Source organism: Phoca vitulina, unplaced genomic scaffold, assembly GCF_004348235.1.
Source record: "Phoca vitulina isolate PV1807 unplaced genomic scaffold, GSC_HSeal_1.0 scaffold4, whole genome shotgun sequence".
NCBI lineage: Eukaryota > Metazoa > Chordata > Mammalia > Carnivora > Phocidae > Phoca > Phoca vitulina.
In genome coordinates this window covers 25,183,619-25,205,781 of record NW_022589707.1, presented here as the reverse complement: position 1 = coordinate 25,205,781, position 22,163 = coordinate 25,183,619, and the positions used below count along the sequence as shown (strand labels likewise).

The 22,163-nt window shown below is 37.0% G+C and overlaps 1 pseudogene; it reads right to left on the bottom strand.

The window, feature by feature from the left end:
• Positions 1 to 14,971: 14,971 nt before the first annotated feature.
• The window catches only part of LOC116630621, a 19,420-nt pseudogene continuing 12,228 nt past the window's right edge, over positions 14,972 to 22,163 (bottom strand).

Here is a 22,163-nt window from a genome sequence, read left to right as displayed (position 1 = left end):
ACTAAACCTGAATTTCTTTGATAAAATCAATACAATGACTTTCATGGGATAGCAATATATTTTTTTAATTTAAACTCAATTAACCAACATATAGTACATTAGTTTCAGATTAGAGTTCAGTAATTCATCAGTTGCGTATAATACCCAGTGCTCATCGTGCCCTGCTCAATGCCCATCACCCAATTACCCCATCCCCCCAGCCACCTTCCCTCCAGCAACCCTCAGTTTGTTTCCTATGGTTGAGTCTCTCTCATGGTTTGTTTCCCTCTCTGATTTCTTCCCATCCAGTTTTCTTTCCCTTCCCCTATGATCCAACCTAAAGAGGTTGCCTGTTTCTTATATTCCACATATGAGTGAAACCATATGATAATTGTCTTTCTCTGATTGATTTTGCTCAGCATAATACCCTCCAGTTCCATCCATGTCGATATAAATGGTAAGTATTCATTCTTTCTGATGGCTGAGTAATATTCCATTGTGTGTGTATATGTATGTGTGTGTGTGTGTGTGTGTGTATATCTTTTTTATCCATTCATCTGTTGATGGATATCTCAGCTCTTTCCACAGTTTGGCTATTGTAGATGCTGCTGTTGTAACCATTGGGGTGCATGTGCCCCTTTGGATCATTACATTTGTATCTTTGGGGTAAATACCTAGTAGTGCAATTGCTGGGTCATAGAGTAGCTCTGTTTTTAAATTGAGGAACCTCCATACTATTTCCCAGAGTGGCTGCACCAGCTTGCATTCCCACCAACAGTGTAAGGGGGTCCCCCCTTCTCCCCTTTCTCCACATTTGTTATTTCCTGACTTGTTATTTTGGCCATTCTGACTGGTGTGAGGTGGTATAGCAATATATCTTATAGCAAATGTAGTTCTGTCTGGAGTCATGAGGTTGTGTGCTGTCTTTGAAACTGAGTGTTGACTAGAAGTGTGCAAGGTTTCTAACTCATTTTTTAACTCTCCAGTCTGTTTAGAGAAGTTCAAACGGTTATTTTTTAGAATCAGCCATGCTGGATATTAAGCTGTTTCCAGCACTTCTTTATATTTTTTTATCTAATATCTACTCTTGTGGTGTTACTTAGAGAACCAATGAAGTCTTGAAGTAGCAAGGATCAATTAGAAAAAAATGAGATAGAATCAGGTTGCAAGCATAATTGACCCTTCTAATATGCTGCTTGAAAGGGTTATCATCATAAGTTAAGAATCCCAGAATTGAGCTGGAGAAAGGAGTGAACCCGAAAGAAAAGTCTTAAGGTATTTGATTGGTGCCATGACTAGTACTCAGTGTACAGTTGGCCTAGCTCATGGCATGATTAAGAGAAGCTGGAAGGACCTCGGTGGGGAAGGGAAAAATTCTTTATGTTTGAGCATGGCACATGAATTTTCTCAACTAGAGATTCTTCCTTTGGAAGCATTTTTTTATAAGTTTTCTATCTAAATGCAAATATGTGACCCACAGATTGTTGAGACTTAAATATAAATTAAAAATCAAGACTGAAAAAAGTATCACTGTTTCAAAGTTCCATCAAAACTTGTATGCTTCATCTGTCTGTGATGTTGGCAATATATATATTGGCTTCTGACTTTGGTATAGATGACTCATCTGGAGTTTCAAAGCAATACCTCTTTAATTTATGGTAGGTTCTTTATCAGCTTAGACAAGAATGGCAGGTACTGTGGCAGGTGGACATTTTTCGGAATCCAAAGGTACCATTCACCTGAAATTCAATATAAACAGTGTCCTCTGAAGCACAAGTCTGTATCTCTTTAAAGACACTGTACTGATTAGACTCTGCAATAAAGAGGATGCCTACTCATAAGGGGGATCGTGGCTTGATGTGAAATAAAAAAGCAGGCATTCAGTCTCAGGTCTACCCCAAAGTACCATATGCTTCCATGACTCTGGACCTCGTCTTTGAAAAGTCTGATGTGGTTATGAAATAGATCTGTCAAGGAAGGCATGAGAAAGAACAAAATAATAATCCATATTGGCAATGCAAATACTCTAATTAATAAGGAAGATGTGAGCTTAAAAGGGTATAGGCTTAAACTGAAATACATACATACATACATACCACAAGACTTCCACGACTGACATGACTGCCCAGTTGTGGACACTCTATAAAAGGTTAGTTGGTACAGTGATCCTCTTTAAGTACATTGGGGTAAATATTAGATTAAAGGTAAAGGTACTTAATGTATAACTGTTTACAGAATTAAGTGAGGTGTAAGTTAATATTTAGCACCTCAAAAGAAGGGAAAAAAGATGATGTTGTCATCACTCCACAGAAGAAATTGTAACCCTTCACCCAAAATTTAGTTCAGATATCAAAACTGATGATCTTGCACAGATGCACGCACGCGTGCGCACACATACACACACACACACACACACACCCCAAGAAGGTATGAAAAAGTTTATTACTCATATAATAAGGTTTTCTGGGGAAAGCAAGCCAGGCACCCAAGCAAGTCCAAAAGTGAATTGGAAGTAGGGAGGATTTGGGATTTCGTGGTGGTTAGGTAGTAGGGCTAGAGTGAGGGTCCCTTTGTGTGAGTGGAGCTTGCATGACTGGAACTTCTCACCAGTGAAAAAATAGAGAGCATCCAAGGTTTCTTAATAGCTTGTCCAGATGTGAGTAAGGGGAAAGGGAAGTTATGCAGGTCAGAAACTGCTAGTAGTCAATTTTTAATGATTAGTACTTTTTATATCCTAAGAAAACTATGCCTAATCTAAGGTAAATTCCATGCCCCCCGCCCATGATTTCTTTTGGAAACTATATACTTTTAGCTCTTACATTTAGGTCTTTAATTCATTTGAGTTGATTTTTATATATGATTTAAAGGATGAACTTTTTCTTTCTTATTCTTTTACATCTGAGTATATGATTGTTTCCATGCCATTTGTTGTGAAGATTAACCTTTCCCCATTTCCCCATTGTGGGTAGGTCTATTCTGGACTTGCTGTTTCCAGGATCTGTATATCCAACCTTAGGCCAGTACTCCTTATTCTCAATTACTGTAGCTTTGTAGTAAGTCTTGAATTCTGTTAGTATAAATCCTACAACTTTATTATTATTTTCAAAATTAATTTGGCTATTTCATGTCCTTTGTATTTCGATATAAGTTTAGATTCACTTTGTCAACTTCTTAAAAAAAAAGCTACAGATATTTTAATGACTATTGCTCTGAATCTATGGGTCCTTTTGGGGGGGGGGGAAATACTAATCTCATCATATTCCATTGTATGTATATACTACATTTTCTTCATTCATCCATTAATGAATTCTTAGGTTGTTTCAGTGTCTTGGTTATTGTAAATAATGCTGCAGTGAACATAGGGGTGCAGATATCTTTTTGAGATGGTGATTTTTTTTCTTTAGATAAATATCCAGAAGTCGGATTGCTGGATCATATAATTCTATTTTGAATTTTTTGAGGAAACTTCATACGTTTTTCCACAGTGCTGTACCAATTTATATTCCCACCAAAAATACTTAAGGGCTCCCTTTTTCCACATCCTTGTCAATATTCATTATTTATTATCTTTTTGATAATAGTCATACTATTCCTTATTTATTTGCATTTCCCTGATGATTAGTGATGTTGAGCATACTTCTCATATACCTGTAGGTCTTCTTTGGGAAGAGCTCTATTCACATCCTTTGCTCATTTTTAAAATCAGATTGTTTTTTGCATGAGTTCTTCATATATTTTAGATATTAACCCATTATTAGATATATGATTTGCAAATATTTTCTCCATTCTATAGGTTGTCTTTTCATTTTGTTGATGGTTACCTTTGCTGTACAGAAGCTTTTCAGTTTGATATAGTCCCACTTGTTTGTTTTTACTTTTGTTGCCTTTGGTGTCAAATCCAAAAAAGTCACTGCCAAGTCCTATGTCAAGGAGCTTACCCCCTGTGTTTTCTCCTAGGAGTTTTGTGATTTCAGGTCTTCCTTTAAGTCTTTAATCCATTTGAGTTAATTTTTGTGAGTGGTGTGGATAGTGGTCCCCTTTCATTTCTTTTACATGTGGCTGTTAGTTTTCCCAGCATCATCTATTGAAGAGACTATCCTTTCCCCATTGTACATTCTTGATGCCTTTGTCATAAAGTAATTGACCATCTATGTACAGGTTTATTTCTGGGCACTGTTCTGTTCTATTGATGTATGGGTCTGTTTCTATACCATACTTTTTTGATTAGTATGGCTTTGTAATATAGTTTGAAATCAGGGAAAATGATGCCTCCAGCTTTTGGGGTTTTTTTTGTTTTTTGTCCCCAAGATTGGTTTGGCTCTTTGGGGTCCTTTGTGGTTTCATACAAACTTTAGGGTTGTTTGTTCTATTTCTGTAAAAAGAAAAAAAATGCCACTAGAAATTTTGTAAGGATTGCATTGAATCTGTAGTAATAGGGACTTTGAGTAATAGGGACATTTGAGTAATAGGGACATTTTAACAATATAAGCTCTTCCAATGAGCACAGAATATCTTTCCACTTATTTTTGTCGTCTATAATTTCTTTCATCAGTGTCTTATAGTTTTCAGTGTACCAAGTCCTTCAGCTCCTTGGTTAAATTTATTCCTAGGTATTTTATTCTTTTTGATGCAATTATAAATGAGATTGGTTTCTTAATTGCTCTTTCTGATAGTTTGTTATTTATGTATAGAAACACACCTGATTTTTGTATATTTATTTTGTATCCTTCAACTTTACTGAATTTGTTGTTTAGTTCTAACAGTTTTTTGGTGGAGTCCTTAGGGTTTTTTATATAGTATCATGTCATCTAAATAGTGACAGTTTCACTTCTTCCATTCTAATTTGGATGCTTTTTATTTCTTTTTCTTGCCTAATTGCCTTGGCTAAGACTCCTGATATTATGTTGAATAAAAGTGGAGAAAGTGGGCATCCTTGCCTTGTTTCTGATCTTAGATGAAAAGCTTTCAGCTTTTCACCTTGAGATGTTGGCTGTGGACTTGTCACTTATGGCTTTTATTAATGTTGAGGTATGTTCCCTCTATATGCAGATTGTTGTGAGGTTTTTTTCATGAATGAATGTTGAGTTTTATCAAATGCTTTTTCTGATGTACTGAGATCATCATATGATTTTTTCCAATTTTATTGAGAAATAATTGATATACATCACTGTACAAGTTAAAAGCATACAACAGGATGGTTTGATTTACATGTATTGTGAAATGATTACAACAGTAGATTCAGCTCATCTCTTTTCTTATATAGATACAATAAATAGAAAAGAAAAAAAAGGAAAAATTTTTCTTTTTGTGATAAGAACTCTCCAGACTTATTCTCTTGAAACCTTTCTTATATGTCATAGAGCAAGGCCTGCTATACTCAACATGTTCTACATTACATCCCTACTACTTATTTATCTCATAACTAGAAGATTATACCTTTTTTCCTTTAGTTTGTTAATGTGGTGTATTACATTGATTTAGCACATTGAGCCATCCTGGCATCCCTGGAATAAATCCCACTTGATCATGGTATATGATCCTTTTAATGTATTTTTGAAATTGATTTGCTAATATTTTGTTGAGGATTTTTGCATCTGTGTTAATGAGGAATATTGGCCTATACTTTTCTTTTTTTGTAGTGTCCTTGTCTGTTTTTGGGATTAGAGTCATGCTGGCCTTGTAAAATGAGTTTGGAAGTATTTCTTCCTTTTCTGTTTTTTGGAAGAGTTTGGGAAGGATTGGTATTCCTTAAAAATGTGATAGAATTTACCAATGAAGTTGTCTGGTCATGGACTTTGTGTTGGGAGGTTTTTAGTTACGGATTCAATCTCCTTACTAGTAATTGATCTGTTTAGATTTTTCTTTTCTTGAATGATTCAATCTCAGTTTATGTTTCTAAAAATTTACTTCTTCTAGATTTTCTTATTCATTAGTGCATAATTATTCCTAGTAGTATCATGATTTCTTATATTTTTGTGGTGTCAGTTGTAATGTCTCCTTTTTCATTTCTGATTGTGTTAGAGTCTTCTCTTTTTGCTGAGTCTAGCTAAAAGTTTGTTTTGTTCATCTTTTCAAAAAAACAGCTCTTAGTTTTATTGATACTTTCTATTGTTTTTTTAGTCTCTATTTCATTAATTTCCTCTCTGATATTTGCTACTTTCCTCCTATCTTTGAGCTTTGCTCTTTTTCTAGTTCCTTGAGGTGTAAAAGTAGATGCTTTATTTGCGATCTTTCTTGTTTCTTAATGTAGGCATATATTGCTATGAACTTCCCTCTTAGAAATGCTTTTGCTGTATCCCATACATTTTGGTATGTTGTATTTCCATTTTCATTTTTCTCAGGATCTTTTTAGCTTCTCTTTTGTCATTTTCTTTAACCCATTGTTTTTCAGTACTATGTTGTTTAATCTAAACATATTTGTGGATTTTCCGTTTTTCTTATATTTGATTTCTAGTTTAATACCATTTTGGTCAGAAAAGATGCTTGATATGATTTCAGTCTTTTCAAATTTATTAAGACTTATTTTTTTGTTAAGTCTTAAATTTATTAAGACTGCTTAAATTTAATAAGACTTTGTAGATCATAGATATATGATCTATCCTGGAGAATGTTCCATGTGCACTTGAGAAGAATGTGTATTCTCCTATGTTTGGATAAAATGTTCTATAAATGTTTGCTAAGTCCATCTGGTCTAATGTGTCACTTAAGTCCAATGTTTCCTTATTGATTTTCTGTCTGGATAATATATCCATTGATGATAGTGGCATATTAAACTCTACTATTTTTGTTTTGCTGTTTCTCCCTCTAGGTCTGTTAGTTATTTGCTTTGTATATTTAGATGCTCCTATCTTGGGGACATAATTATTTACAAGTGGTATATCCTCTTGTTGGATTGACCACTTTATCATTATACAATGACCTTCTTTCTTTCTTATTACAATCTTTGCCCTGAAGACTATTTTGCTTGATATAAGTGTAGCCACCACTTTCTCTTAATTTCCATTTGCATGGAATATCTTTTTCCATTGCTTCACTTTCAGTTTGTGTGTGTCCTTAAAGCTGAAGTGAGTCTCATATAGGCAGCATATAGTTGAGTCTTATTTTTTTTATTCATCCAGTCACTCTATATCTTTTGATTGGAGAATTTAATGCATTTACATTTAAAGTAATTATTGATAGGTATGGACTTACTGCCATTTCCTTTGTGTAAATCCTTTGTTGTTTTCTTCCTTTGCTTTCCTTTGGGATCTGATAATTATCTGCAGTGGTATGTTTAGAGTCCTTTCTCTTTAGTCTTGAGAGAGTGGTCTTATGGGAGATAAACCTTGTCAACCATCCTAGCCTGTGCTCCTGGTTGTTTCTCAAACTTTTGTGATCAATCGAGTTGACTTTTTTGTTTTTTAGTGGTTCCTCTAATGTGTCAAGATGTGTCAAGACCCATCAGAGTCCCAAAGGGAAGCGTAGTCAGTACCTAAATGCAGGCTAGTTGGAAGCCAGACACTCAGGTAGTGTTTTGGAAAGTATATAATTAGGCTGCTTCCAGGGAGAAACTGGGAGGTGACTGTTTTTGCCTGCTTCCTCTGTAGTGGGCCCAGATGTATAGCCAGGAGTGGGGATGGGGTGCTCCTGAGCCAGCAAGAACTTATTCCTTGTTTCCTATAATTCTGTGGGACTCCTGAATGAAAGCCCCATTGGCTGGCAGAGTCGGGGTCTGCCCTTTGGGCAGCATCCATAGAAGCTGAGGTGCAGACATTTGTACAAGCTCTTTCCAGGGAGATACTGGTCATTTGGGGCAGGCAGGAGGGAGATGGCGAGGAAGTGTCCACATTGAAGTCAGCCCTTACATGTGTGCTAAATTAGAAGCTTGACCCTCAGACAACAGCTTTTTAAGTATGCCAGTAGATTCCTTTTAGGGAAAGGCTGAGAGATGGGCATTTTTTGCCTGCTTCTGAGCTGAGCCCTGGGATGATAGCTGCAGTGAGTGTCCATGCTCATGCCCATTAATAACTGCTCCTTTGTTTGCTATTCTCTTATGGGTCTCATGGACACAGGCCCTGTTGGGCTTCAAGTGAAGGTGTTTTGGTAGCCCATCCCTCAGGGAGAGTCTTAAAACTTGGGGGGTGCTAGATGTGGGGTCCAAACCCTTGGCTGCTCAGGGAGAAGCTGGGAGTTAGGGGTTCCCTTCTGATTGTATGGCACTGTGTTGGAGTGGGGTTTATGGCAAGAATGTTTCAATCTTTCCTGCCTGTTTTCAGTGTGGGTCTTTTTTTTTTTTTTCTTAGTCACTGGATGTGTAGGAGTCACTCAGATAGTTTCTGGTTTTCTTTCAAAGGAACTTACTCCTTGTGTAGCTGTTCATTCCATGTGTCATGGGAGGAGGGAAGTTCAAGAGTCTCTTGTGTCACCATCTTTGAAGACCTCCTCTGTATTTTTGTGTGTTTTTTGTTTTGTTTTTTGTAGATGTCCTTTCTTGAGTTAAATCTCTTTTCCTGATCAACTCAAAGTTTTTATCATGAATGGATGTTGAATTTTCCCTAATATTTTTCTGTCTGTATTGAATGATTATATGGTTATTTCTTCTGTTTTTTGCTATTTTTAGAATATATTTTTCACCAGATATAGAAATTTAGGTTGACAGTGTTTTTTCCTTCAGCACTTTAAGAAACTACTTTGATTTTTTTTCTGGCTTGTATCCTTTCTGGTAAGTTATGTGAAGTCCTTATCTTTGCAATGTGTCTTTTTCTCTGGCTGCTTTTAAGATTTTCTTTTCATCATTTAGTACTCCCTAATTCAGGTAGTTAACCCAATCTGAAACCCATGCCCTAGGGCTGGTCAGCTTGAATTCTAAAGAGGAAGGTCAGGCAATAGAGGCAGTTACTATAAGCACTTGTCTAATTTTATCATTGATCATCATTAGAGTCTTGGTTAATTAGTGTAATAAATGTCAAAAATGAATTTTCTTGGGTGAAATTAGTGACTTGTTAGTTGGCTTAATGTTAAAAATATCTTTTTGATTAAATAAATATTTTAATTGTATCACCTGGCTAAAATATTTTAGAGACTTTTAAAAAAGATTTAATTATTCGAGAGAGAGAACATGGGTGGGGGGAGGGGCAGAGGGAGAGGAAGAGAGATAATCCTCAAGCAGACTCCCCGCTGGACATGGAGCCCAATGTGAGGCTGGATCCCAGTACCCTAAGGTCATGACCTGGGCCAAAATCAAGAGTTGGACACTTAACTGACTGAGCCACCCAGGCGCCCCTAGGAGACATTTCTGATGGATAATAAAGTATAAACATCTTGAGATGCACCTCAAGGATGGTGCTTGATCTGTTAAGTGGCCTCTAACCCAGTCTTGGTTAGAAAGATTTCTGGTTGACTAATTCTGATGATAAAGTAAATGATCTACCTTTAGAATATCATTATGTCTGCCTCAAGTGAACTTTTCATGAAAGATGTTGTTATATCATCTAATAGGATAAAAAGCTGAGACTTCATCAAATTCATAAAAACAGTTATATGAAGTACTTGGTGTCTGCTTTCTAATGAACGCCTTTTAAAACAAATTTGAATGTGAGACAAAATTTGACCTAAGATTCTTGCTTTTATAATAACCCAAAAGTGAGGTTGAGGGAAAGTAGTTATCCCTCACCCACCTCTAATCAATGATGGCTATCATTATTTACCAAAAAGAACCTAAGAGTTGTGCATGGCCAATTTATAACAGGCCCTAAATTAGTTTAAAGGTCTTTATAAAAATGTTTATTAAAATGTACTAGATGAGGGGCGCCTGGGTGGCTCAGTCGTTAAGCGTCTGCCTTCGGCTCAGGGCATGATCCCACGGTCCTGGTATCGAGCCCCGCATTGGGCTCCCTGCTCTGCGGGAAGCCTGCTTCTCCCTCTTCCACTCTCCCTGCTTGTATTCCCTCTCTCGCTGTGTCTCTCTCTGTCAAATAAATAAAACCTTTAAAATAAAATAAAATAAAATAAAATATACTAGATGTGTAAATAGAAAAATAAGATTAAAAAATATGAAGCCGCCACAACAGCTTTTTTCTGTCCTCCATATCCATCATCAAGGACACCAGAAAACTTAAATCACAACTTTGAGTCACAGAGTCAGGTAGATCCAGATCGGAAGAAACATTCAAAATTATCTAGTATAGCCTTTTAATTTTTCAGTACCTTTCCTAGAGACTTGATTAATTATTCAAAGGATTAATCAAGATCCTCCATGAAAACTTTCTCAGGTTCTCATGAATCCTTTGTTCTCTTTATTGAGCTTTAAAGTTTAATAACTTAGAGACTGCACTTTCTCATATGTTGACCATATAATAGGTTCTCAGTGGTACTTATATTTCATTAATTTATTTGATCTTTGTAACAACCCTATGAAGTGTAGGTACTAATATTATCGCCGTTATTCAGATAAGGAACTTGGAGTCAGAGACTTCAGTAATTTCCCCAAGGTCATTCTCAGCTAGTAAATGGAGTAGCCATTACTCAAACCCAAGTCTGTTTATAGAGCCCAAACTCTTAACACTATATGATACTGTTTATCAATATATTAATTGGGATAATTTATGAGATAACACTTAACACAGGACCTAGCATAAAAATATTTTGATAAACATCTAATATAGGAGGTAACTAATCTTTCCACTTTTTTCCCTCTGGTTTGATGGATACTTTAAGCTTTTGAAGTTTTAATTGGCCAAGAAGTTCCTGTGAAATAAACTAAAAACTTCTCTTCTACAAGGGGAAAGGACTTTGATGGGCAGGAAATGATGGAAGTAGGAAAGAAAGACCAAAGAAGGGCTTGAGGAACCCCAAAGTTAAAAAAAACAAACTAGGGGATCATTAGGGAACATGGTTTAAGACAGAAAACATGTGGGTGCCGGTCAGTAGCCAGAGAGAAAGGCCATTGCAAGAGGCCTTATTTGGGTGTTCAGGACTCTGGATAGACAGTGTGTGTGCAAGCTGATTGTATACACTTTCCACAGTGCCAATTCTTTTTCTTTGGTTTTTGTACTGATACCAATTCATTCCATTCAGTGACTCAGGAATTCTAAAACCCTAAATGAAAAAAATGTAGCTACCTATTGTGGTGGTGGTGGTGGTGTGGTGGTGAACATGGGAACTTTCTACAGCTCTACTTGAGAGGAACTTGAACTGAACTGGGGTTGCTGGTTAAGCAAGGACATCATCATCATATTTTTATCAAGTTCTTGCCAAACATCCATATAGTGCTATGTCAAAGGTTCAAAATAACCCAATTAAAACCAATGAATCAATGAAGTAATGATTAGTAGAAATTTATTATGCACACACCAAAAAGACAATTTGCAAGCCAGGAGTATTTCAAACCAGAACATAGAATGAGGCTTTAGTGGTATATTGCTATAAATCTGCTTATATAGGGAGAAAGCAGTGACTATTCTTCACAGTGATTAGTTACAGTATTAAAATGTGCTTACCTCCTATCAACCTTGGGAAACAGTTCGAGTTGTGCTTAGCATTTCCAGAGGCACAAGCAAGAAATTATCCAGGTCAAGCTAGTCTTGCAAAATAAGCTAAATTAAGCTTTGCCTACGTGACTAAACTAGTTTTGTCTGCTCAAGGAACCTTCAAGACTGGTCTCTGTCCTTGATTTTAACAACTACTACAAGGCCATTGTAGTAGCTGTAATTTTTTTTCTCAAGATTTTATTTATTTATTTGTCAGAGAGAGAGAGAGAGCACGTGCACGTGTGCACAAGCAGGGGGAGTGGCAGAGGGAGAAGCAGGCTCCCGGCTGAGCAGGGAGCCCGGTGTGGGACTCGATCCCAGGACCGGAGATCACGACCTGAGCTGAAGGCTTAACCCAACTAAGCCACCCAGGCTTCCCTGTAGTAATTGTTATTGGCTATTAGATATTGGAGGTAAAAAGAAAGAGTAAGGTATGAATGGCCTTTGCCTTCAAGTAGCTAACAGTACTTTCTGTTTGATGTTAAATATTTGGAACAACATGATATTTTTTTTCTCTCCTCAAAGTTCCGAACTCAGCTAGGATTAGCTGGATGAAATGTCTCTTCAGCCTGTGTTTCTTAGTTGTCTTATCCAGTTTTCTAGCTTTTGGTCCCTTTTCCTCAGCTTTGTTGCTCCTTATTCACTTCCTGTTCCAGTGTTCCCGTGTTCCACTGTCCCTACCCCATGCCGTGCACCTGGGGCATCACTTGATGTTAAGGACTCCATTTCCTTTAGCCTATCTGATGACTTCCTTCTGGTTACATGTAGGGATTCTGATTCCATCCCTCAGTGTTCAGCTGAAAATTTATTTTAAAAAAGCTATTCTGAGACAATTTGAGGTACTTGATGATTATAGAAGGAAAGATTTCTGAAGTTAGGAGGTACTTTTGTTTCAAATAAAAAACCTAGGCCTAGGAAAGTTACGTTTCATAAGGCCAGTGACACAGGTCACTCGGGCAGAACAGGGTGTTTTATTTCCGTTTCTGTGCTCTATTTACTGTAGCACAAAATACCACAATATATCACATTGAATAAGACGGTTCAGAAACAAGGAAGAAAGGGGCAGGAACATCCTGTCTCACCTCTCAAATTACCCCACACAGGTGCGACATATTTCACTAGTTCCTATTTCATTTACTTAAAAGGACAGTCTTGAACATTCCAGGGTAAATTGTCAGAAATGTGTGAACAACAAACTGGTTTGACCAAACCAACTTGTGCTGCTTTTGCTTTAAAAAAATATTTTAGTGAAAATATTATTATATTTGGACTTAAATACCCCTTGAAGGATTTGTCAGGAAGAAAATAGAACATTGATTGTTTAGGTTCCCTGAAGACACAGAAGCCCAGAAATCAAACGAATTTGATCAGTCTGTTTTCTCATCATAAAGAGAAAAAAAAAAATGTCCCAAATCACTGGGTGGTCATCATAGATAGAATTCAGCTGTAAGCAAGAGTTACTTGAATATCTATAGACTGTTTCCGGTTCAGAGCCAAGCAGATACACCGAAACTTTCTGGATTAAAAGGGAAGCCATGTGGCTAAAAGAGTATGTCAGTTTCCTTAAAAAAATCTTGCTGGGATTTTTGTTAGGGTTGCTTTAAGTCAGTAGATTTAGTGAAAATTGACTCAATAGTCAATATTAAATCTTCATGCCACTAACATGCTGTATCTCTACCTTTATTTAGGTCTTGTTTAATTTGTCAGAAATATCTTGTATTATTCAGATATTACACTTGTTACACACATTCCTGAATATTTTATATATTCGATGCTATGGCAAATGACATTGTTTTCCAGTTGTTTATTGGTAGAATATAAAAATACAATTGATTTTTGTATACTGATCTTATATTCTGGACCTTATTAAATTCACTTAATTAGTTGTAGTAACTCATTTGTGTATTCCTTAGGATTTTCTGTGTATATGATCTGTCGTCTGCAAGTAATAACAGTTTAACGTTTTCTATCCCAGTATGTAGACCTTTATTTTTTTTGTGTGTAGGCCTATTTTTAATAAAAATGGTGAGAGTATGTGTCCTTGCCTTCCCCTGATTTTAGGGGAATTCATAAGTCTTTCCCCATTAAATATGATGGTGCTTATAGGTTTTTCCTAGATGTCATTTATCAGGTTGACGTAGTTGCCCTAGGATTCCTAGTTTGCTGAGAGTATTTGTCATAAATGAGTATTGCTTTCTGCATCTATTGAGATGATTCTATGATTTCCTTCTGTATGTGGTAAATCTGGTAAATTGTATTGATTGATTCCCCCCTCCCAGAGATGTAATTGACATGTAATTGACATATAACATTGTGTAAGTTTAAGGGATACAACACAATGACTTAGTATACATCTATTGCAAAAAGATTACCACAATAAGTGTAATTAACACATCCATCAGCTCATAGCGTTATAATTTTTGTGTGTGTGATAAGAACTTTGAATATCTACTCTCAGCAACTTTGAGGTTTACAATGTGGTATTCGTAACTATAGTCACCATGCTATGCATCACATCTCCAGAATTTATTTATCTTACTGGAAGTTTGTACCTTTTAACCACCTTCACCCATTTCTCCCAGCCCCTAACTCCTGCTTCTGGCAACCAAAAATCTGTTCTGTTTATGTTGTTATGGAACCTGGACTGGATCACCCAATGGAAGAACCAAGTGGCACTCGGAGGTCTTGGAGGATAGGAGGTTTATTTAATGCCGGCAGGCTCAGAGGAGAGTGGTCTCCAAAGGTCTGAGCCCTGAGCACAAACAAAGGGGGCAATTTATACACTTCTGCTTCCGCATACTTGGCAGTTTTGGCACATGCGCGAAGCAGAGCAGGGAGAAGAACCCGGAAGAGCCCCAGGGCAAGGACTGGGACTCTCTCATTGGCTCGGTCGGCCGTCTTAGGACACAGATTTTCCTTATTAATATGAGTTTGGTTTTTTTAGATTCCACATATACGTGAAATCACATAGTATTTTTCTTTCCCTGTCTGACTTACTTCACCTAGCATAATGCCCTCAAGTTTCATCCACCTTATCACAGATAGCAGTATTTCCTTCTTTTTTATAACTTAATAATAGTCCATTGTACATATATGCCACATTTTCTTTACCCATGCATCCACTGATGGACACTTAAGTCATTTCTATATCTTAGTTTTTGTTTTGTTGTTGTTTTTATTGTTGTTGGAGACCCATTTAATGTGGACGCTCCAGGCCTGGGTAGAGTGGGGAGTGCCCCACATTTGGGCAGGCAGGCAAGGTAGGTGGGTCTCAGGCCCACACCTGACCCCAGGAGGGGATGCCGGGTGGTTGGGGCTGGCCCAAGCATGCCAAGGGGAGTACCAGAAGGGTGGCCCAGACAGGCAGACCCACCAGGGCACCTGTAGGCCAGCCCTTGAGAAAGTATCTAAGCCAGGTGGTGAGTACCCAGGCCAGAGCCTTGCCCAGGGAAGCAGGGTTGGGGCTGGTTGGGGGCTCTCAGAGTCTAGGGATTGGCACTAGGGGCCTCCCCGAGCTGCTGCTGGAACACAAGGTGTGTCTACTGGTTGTACTCAAGCAGCTCCTGGAGGTGGGTGTGGACGTGGTCATTCTTCTCCTCCAGGTGTTCTAGACAGGAGTTGATCTAGTCCAACATGGAGTTGATGGCAGCATATTCTGCTTCCCTGAAGCTGACATCCTCACCTTCATTGCCTGCCTTCACTGGCATGCCCAAGTCCCCATTGGGGCCTGACACTGCAGCCTTCCGCACCACAAGGGCCTCCCAGTGATGGAACGTGAGACCCTGGTGCCCACAGCCAGTGTGGGGCAGAAGATGGAGGTGATGGATTCATATCTTAGTTATTGTAAATAATGCTGCAATGAACATTGAGGTACAGATTCTTTTTGAGTTAGTGTTTTTATTTTCTTTGGCTTAATCACCAGAAGTGGGATTGCTGGTGTGTATGGTTATTCTATTTTGAATTTTTTGAAGGAACTCCTTTACATTTTCACCAATAGTACACAAGCATTCTCTTTTCTCTACATCCTTGCCAATGCTTGTTGTTTCTTGTCTTTTTGATAATAGCCATTCTAACTGGTGTGAGATGATACCTCACTGTGGTTTCAATTTACATTTCCTCGATGATTAGTGATGTTGAGTAGCTTCTCATGTACCTGTTGGCCATCTATATGTCTTCTTTAGAAAGAGTCTATTCAGATTTTCTGCCTATTTTTTAATGAGATTGTTTTAGTAAGTCCTGTGAATCCTTAAATGTTTTGGATCTTAATTCCCTTATCAGATACATACTTCATAAATATTTTTTCCCATTCAACAGGTTACCTTTTCATTTTGTTGATGGTTACCTTTGCTGTGCAGAAGCTTTTTAGTTTAATGCAGTCCCACCTGTTTATTTTATTTAAAGATTTATTTATTTTAGAAAGAGAGAGCCTGCACATTCATGCATGAGCAGGGGAAGGGGCAGAGGGAGAGAGAGAAGCAGACTCCCCACTGAGCACAGAGACCGATGGGGGTCTTGACCTCACCACACTGAGATCTTGACCTCAGTCGAAATCAAGAGTTGGACGCCCAACTGATTGAGCCGCCCAGGCGCCGTGTATCTGTTTATTTTTGCTTTTGTTGCTTTTGGTGTCAAATCCAAAAATTTATCAAGACCAGTGCCAAGGAGCTTACAACCTGTTTTCTTCTAGGAGTTTTATGGTTTCATGTCTTACATTTAAGTGCTTAATCCATTTGAGTTAATTTTTGTCTATGGTATAAGATAGTGGTCCAGTTTCATTCCTTTGCATGTGGCTGTCCAGTTTTCCTACACCATTTATTGAACTCTATCCTTTTCCCATTGTATATTCTTGGCTCCTTTGTCATAAATTAATTGTCTGTGTATGGGTTTATTTCTGGGCTCTGCTCTGTTCCATTGTTCTGTGTGTCTGTTTCTATGACAATACCATACTGTTTTGATTACTGTAGCTTTATAATATAGTTTGAAATCAGTGAACATGATGCTTCCAGCTTTGTTCTTCTTTCTCAAGATTGCTTTGGCTATTCAGTATCTTCTGTGGCTCCATACAAACTTTAGGGTTGTTTGTTCTAGTTCTGTAAAAAAAAAAACAAAAAACAAAACAAAACCCACAGGATATTTTAAAAGAATTACATTGAATCTGGATTGCTTTGGGTAGTATGGACATTTAAAAAAATATCAGTTCCTTCAATCCATGAACATAGAAGATCTTTCCATTCATTTGTGTCATCTTTAATTTCTTTCATCAATGTCTTATAACTACATACAACTATATGTAACTCTAACTCCATGTACATGTTTTTCATCTCCTTGATTAAATTTATTCCTAGATGTTTTATTCTCTTTAATGCAATTATAAAATAGATTGGTTTCATGATTGCTCTTTCAGATATTGTATTTGTGTATAAAAACACAACTGAGTTTTATATATTTATTTTATACCCTTCAACTTTACTGAATTTGCTGATTAGTTCTAACAGGTTTTTGGTGGAGTCTTTCAGGGTATTTTATATAGTACCATGTCATCTAAATAGTGACAGTTTTATTTCCTTTTCAATTTGGATGCTTTTTATTTCTTTTTTCTTGCCTGACTGCTCTGGCTATGACTTCTGATACTATGTTGAATAAAAGTGAAGAAAATGGGCACTTTGTTTTGTTTCTGATCTTAGAAGAAAAGCTTTTTACCATTGAGTATGACATTGGCTCTGGACTTGTCATTGATGGCCTTTGTTATGTTGAGGTATGTTCCCTCTATATCCAGATTATTGAGAGTTTTTATCATAAATGGATGTTGAATTTTGTCAAATGCTTTTCTGTATCTATTGAGATGATTATATGATTTTTGTCCTGGATTTTGTCAGTGTGGTCTATCACATTTATTGATTTGCAAATGTTGAACCATCCTTGCATCTCTGGAATAAATTCCACATGATCATGGTATATATTTTTAATGTATTGTTGAATTTGGTTTGCTGATACTTTGTTGAGGATTTTTGCATCTGTGTCCATCAGAGATACTGACCTGTACTTTCTTTCCTTGTGGTATCCTTGTCTGGTTTTGGTATCATGGTAATGCTGACTATGTAAAATGAGTTTGGAAGTGTCCGCTGCTCTTCTGTTTTTTGGAAAAGTTTGAGAAGGAGTGAGTGGTCTTAATTCTTTTTTGAATATTTGGTAGAATTCACCAGTGAAGCTCTCTGGTCCTAGACTCTCTGATCCTAGACTTTTGTATGTAGGGAGTTGTAAAATGATTGATTCAATCTCCTTAGCAGTGATCTATCTGTTCAGATTTTCTTTTTTCTTTATGATTCAATCTTGGGGGTGTGGTTCTAGGAATTTAATCATTTTTTCTTTGTTCAGTTTGTTGGCATATAATTGTTCATAGTGATCTCTTATGATCCTTTGTATTTCTGTGGTATTAGCTGTAATGTCTCCTCTTTCATTTCTAATTTTATTTGAGCCTTCTCCCCTTGTTTTTTCATAGTGAATCTAGCTGAAGTTTTGTCAATTTTGTTTATCTTTTCAAAGAAGCAGCTCTTGGTTTAATCTTTTCTATTGTCTGTTTAGTCTCTCTTGCATTTATTTCTGCTCTTTGTTATTTCCTTCCTCCTATTAACTTTGGGCTTTGTTCTTCTTTTTCTGAGTTTCTTGAGGTACGCATTTATTGCTGTTAACTTACGTCTTAGAACTGCTGTTGCTGCTCCCATGTATTTTGGTGTGCTATATTTCTCTTCTTGTTTGCCTTAAGGTATTTTTTTATTTTGCTTTTGATTTCTTCATTGACCCATTCTTGTTCAGTAGCATGTTGTTTAGTCTCCACATATTTGTGAATTTTTCCCGTTTTCTCCTAGTAATTGGTTTCTAGCTTCATATCATTGTGGTCAGAAAAGATGCTTGATGATTTCTGTCATCTTAAATTTGTTAAGACTTGTTTTGTGACCTAATATATGACTACCCTGGAGATTGTCCATGTGCACGTTAGAAGAATATGTGTTCTGGTGCTTTGGGGTAGAATGTACTTTATGTATTTGTTACGTTCATCTCATTTAAAGTGTTGTTTAAAGCCAGTGTTTCTTTATTTTCTGTCTGGATGATCTTTCTAGGAATGTAAGTAGTATATTAAAGTCCCCTACTTTATTGCATTGCTCCTCTATTTCTCCCTTTAGGTCTGTTAATACTTACTTTGTATATTTAGGTGCTTCTATGTTGGGTGCATAATTGTTTACAAACGTTGTATCCTCTTGTTGGGTTGACCCATTTATCAATAGGTGATGCCCTTTTTTATTATTGCTCTTTGTTATAAAGTATTTTGCCTGATATAAATATAGCTACCTCAGCTTTCTTTTGGCTTCCATTTTCATGGAATATCTTTTTCCATTCCTTCCCTTTCAGTCTATGTGTGGCCTTATGTCTAAATTGAGTTTCTTGTGGGCAGTATATATATGGGTCTCCTTTTTTTTTTTTAATCCATTCATTCTGTGTCTTTGAGTGGGGAATTTAGTCCATTTATATTTAAAGTAATTATTGATAGGTATGTACCTATTGCCATTTTGTTAATTGTTTTCCAGCTATTCTATAGTTCCTGTTTCTATTTTCTTCTCCTGTTCTTTTCCCTTGTGACTTAATGACTTTCTTTAGTGATATGCGTAGATTCATTTCTTACTATCTTTGCACATCTACTATAGGTTTTTGCTTGGTGATTACCATGAAACTTATATAACTTATTTTTGTGACAGTCTATTTTAAGTTGATAAAAACTTAAGTTTGAACACATTCTAATGTTCTGTATTTTTTTTTCACTCACATTTTGTCTCTGATGTCACATTTTATACCTTTTTATTTTGTGTATCCCAAACTAAGTATTATATTTACAATTATTTTTATTACTTTTATCTTTTAACCTCATATTAGTTTTATAAGTGATAGGTGCACTACCCTTACTATATATTTTCCTTTACCAGTGAGATTTATACTTTTATGTGTTTTCCTATTGTTAATTAGCATCCTTTTGTTTCAGCTTAAAGAAGACCCTTTCACATTCCTCGTAAGGCTGGTGTAATGGTGCTGGACTCCTTCACTTTTCTGAGGTGTTGTCTTATTCTTTTATTTGAAACATATTTCTCTGTTTCTTTATTTTGCTTTATTATCTTGTATTGGTTTCCATGAGTTAGAGGAAACTGCCACATCTCCCAGTCTTGAAGAATTGGTCTTATGTAGAAGATAAACCTTATTGTTCAACTTTCTGCCCTAGTTCTTAGTTGACTCTCAAACCTTTGTGATTGTACAAGCAGCCTATTTAATTTTTAGTAGCCCCTAGTAGTTGAAGGTATACTAAGACCAGTCAGTGTCCCAAAGGAGGGGGATTTCAGTCAGCACCTATATTTAGGCTGACTAGAAGCCAGACCTTCAGGCAACAGCTGTTAAAGTATGCAAATGTATACAGTCCTGTGGGACCACAAACATAAGCCCTGCTGGTTCCGAGAGCCAGGTGATCAGTAGTCGTCTCCTGGGAAGCAGTTTCTAAAAGTGGGGCTTCAAAGAAGTGTACAAGCATCTTTCCATGAGGAACTGATGAATTGGAGAGAGGCAGAGGAAGGCAAAGATGGTGTCCCCTGATCTGCATTCCCCGAGAGCACCTATATAGGCTCTAGGTGTGTGCCAATCTTGAAAACTCCCCTAAGGCCAAAGCTCTAGGACTAGCAAGTAGACTTCTCAGAAAGGTTGGGGATGTGTTTCACTCTGCTCTCCATGCTGTGCCTTGGGAATAGTAGCCTGCCAAGAACTGTCTCTTCAACTGTTACAGTCCTGAGAAACCAGGAATACCAGACCCCTGGCCACCAGAGCCTGGTGATCAAGGAGTATCTCCTGGACTGCAGCCACAAACACCAGATGCAAAATTGGTGTTCTGGAGTGCAATGGAATGAGAATGTGGAGATAGCACCCACCCTCCAAGGTGTCAAGAAAGGTTTTACTGTCAGCCCATGGGCGTGTTTTCAGATAGAAGCCTGCCCATAAGACTGAAGCTGTGATGGATAAATTAAACATCTCCTGGGTCTGTTTCTTCTTGCTGTGTCCTGGGGTGGTAGCTGTTTAAGAACCCTTTCTCCTTTCAGTTACAGTCCTGTTGGACCCACAAGCATAAGCTGCACTGGGTCCCTAGGGCCGGGCAATGTAAAGTTGTTCCTTGGCAGCAGCTATAAAAATCAGGGCACCAAAAAAGGGTATAATCTCCTTTCTGTAAGATCCCAGCAAGCTGGAGCTAGGCTGAAGAGAGCACAGAGATTGCATCCACCAACCTCCTTTGTTCCCTTCAGTCCTCAGGGAGAAGCTCTGGGTTTTGAGTTCCCTTTCAACTTTGGTTCACTCTGCCAGGGGTGGAATTTATGGCGAGATTGTGCCTCAGACTTTTAATACCTTCTCTGATGTTTGCTCAGTGTGGAAGGGTTTGTTTTCTCTCTTTTTTGCTCAGTGTGAAAGGGTTGCACCACCAGTTTGTTTTTCTCTTTTCTTCCTTTCCCTTTCTTTTCCTTTTCCTTTCCTTTCCTTTCTTTCAGAAATTGTTCCATATATAGCTGTAGACTCAGTGTGTCCATGTAAGGAGGTGAGTTCAGGATCTTCCTATATCACTACCTTGAACCAGACTCCCATACTCTTTTGATTATTTTAACTTTGTAATATAGTTTGAAATCAGTATGATGCCTCAGCTTTTTTTCTTTCTCAGGATTGCTTTGGCTATTCAGGGTCTTTCTGTGGTACCATGCAAATTTTAGGATTTTTTTTTTTATATTTCTGTAAAACATGCCATTGGAATCTTGTTAGGGATTGTACTGAATCTGTAGATGACTTTGGATAATATAGACATTGCAACAATAATTCTTCTAATCCATGAACCACAAGATATATTTCCATTTATTTGTATCTTCAATTTCTTTTTTTAAATTTTATTTTATTATGTTAATCCCCATACATTACATCATTAGTTTTTGATGTAGTGTTCCATGATTCATTGTTTGCATATAACAGCCAGTGCTCCATGCAGTACGTGCCCTCTTTAATACCCATCACCAGGCTAACCCATCTTCCCACCCCCCTCCCCTCTAGAACCCTCAGTTTGTTTCTCAGAGTCCAAGGTCTCTCATGGTTTGTCTCCCCCTCCAATTTCCCCCCCTTCATTTTACCCTTCCTACTATCTTCTTCTTTTTTTTTAACATGTAATGTATTATTTGTTTCAGAGGTACAGGTCTGTGATTCATGTCTTCAGTTTCTTTCCTCAATGTCTGATGGTTATCAGTGTACAGATCTTTTACCTTTTTGGTTAAATTTATCCCTAAATATGTTACTGTTTTTAATGCTATTGTTATGGGATTATTTCTTTTTCAGATAATTTGTTGTTAGTGTATAGAAATGCTACTGATCTGTACCCCTGAAACAAATAATACATTATATGTTAATTAAAAAAAAAAAAGAAATGGTACTGATTTGTGCATGTTGATTTTGTATTCTGTAACTTTACTGAATTCACTGATTAGATCTAACAGTTTTGGTTGAGTCGTTAGGATTTTCTATATGTCTTCTGTAAAGGGACAATTTTGCTTTTTACTTTTTGATATTGATGCCTTTTATATATATATATATATATATATATATATATATATATATATA